Here is a 1,755-nt window from a genome sequence, read left to right as displayed (position 1 = left end):
GAAGGGAATGTGTCTCTTTGGGTGGATGGTTATTGCTGCTAACGTGGTTCTTCCTGGGCTGTAGAGTGAGCACCACTGATCTAGAGAGATCGCCTTGGGTCAGAAACTTTCAAAAGGAGGAAACACTGGCCTTGAGAAAGTCCCAAGCAAAGTGAACTGAGCCGGGCTAAGTAAGGGAACCTTTCAGAGTGTGCTGCAGTGCTGGCCATCCAAGGGACCCACAGGGTTCCTCCGCTGGGCGGGACCTCTCCTCTCGGTAACCATAAATACAGGCAGGCGTCTCAATGCAGGATCAGCCTAGAGCAGTGGTGGCGAACCTATGGCACGGGTGCCAGAGGTGGCACTCAGAGCCCTCTCCGTGGGCACGCGTGCCATCGCCCCAGCCAGGCCCAGACCGTCATTAAAGTGTCGAATTCTCAGCCAAATAATGTTAAGTCAATGAAAGCATTTGGGATTGCTTCCCTTACTTTGTTTGGATCATCTTAAGTTAATGTATTTTTTTAAAATGTTTATTAAGATCAAGTATAACTTATAACATATACAATAACTGCAAAACAGTATACAAAAGTCCTGAGAGTCCAAAATTACAAGCCAGCCAGTTAATCACCCCCAAAGTTTTCAACATACATCAACAGTTATAACAGACTAACATAACAATTTAATATCAGATCCGTTCCCATATATAAAAACAACTTTTGCACTATAAATCCCACTGACTGGAGCCATAATTACAGGACATTAAGTTATTCAAGTCCAAAGGAATCTGAACTCCCAGATGTCTCTAGGAGTGTTTTGTCCAGCAGAAAGGGAATTTTGACTTAATTAAAAAAAAGTTAATGTATGAGTGGTTTTTTCTAAAGTTCTCTAAAGTTTTCTAAAATTAAGGTTAAATTGCCGTCCACTTTGCGATAAATAAGTGGGTTTTGGGTCGCAGTTTGGGCATTCGGTCTCTAAAAGGTTCGCCATCACTGGCCTAGAGCATCCCTGACCAGGGTTTGTTCAGATGCTGCTGAAAGACTGCCAGTGGGGGGGAGCTCATTGCCTTCCTAGGCAGCTGATTCCTCCGTTGCACAACTCTGACTGTAAAGCAGTTTTTCCTAATCTCCAGCCGGTACCTCCCCGCCCTCAATTTAGACCCATGTTTGCGAGTCCTCTCCTCTGCTGCCCACAGGAACAGCTCCCTGCCCTCCTCTAAGTGACACGGCCCTTCAGAGACTTCAAGAGAGCAATTGTGTCCCCCCCTCAACCTCCTCTCCTCCAGACGGAACATTCCCAAGGAGTCCCTCGGCCTTTCCTCCTAGGACTTCTTGGTCTCCAGGCCCCCCGATCATCCTCGTCGCTCTCCTCTGCACCCGCCCCATTCTGTCCACATCCTTTTTGAAGGGAGGCCTCCAGAACTGCACACAATACTCCAGGCATGGCCTGACCCATGCGGTGTACAGTGGGACTATGACATCTTGCGATTTGGATGTTATGCCTCTGTTGATACACCCCAAGACCGCATTAGCCTTTTTTGTCGCTGGATCACACTGGCTGCTCATATTTAACTTACAGTCCTCCCATACACCAAGATCTTGTTCATACAACACTGCTACCCAGAATTGTATATCCCCCATCCAGTATGCGTGTTCCTCATTTTTGTTACCCAGAATTGGAACTCAGCACTTTAAATTGCATCTTGTTCACATCTGCCGCATAGCCTGTGGGGAGCCTGGGAAGAATGATAGGAGGTGGCGAGGAGCTGCCCCAGCGCAG

The sequence above is a fragment of the Gekko japonicus genome, unplaced genomic scaffold (assembly GCF_001447785.1).
Source record: "Gekko japonicus isolate JY-2015 unplaced genomic scaffold, Gekko_japonicus_V1.1 scaffold1901, whole genome shotgun sequence".
Classification (NCBI taxonomy): Eukaryota; Metazoa; Chordata; class Lepidosauria; order Squamata; family Gekkonidae; genus Gekko; species Gekko japonicus.
This window is presented reverse-complemented; position numbering follows the sequence as displayed.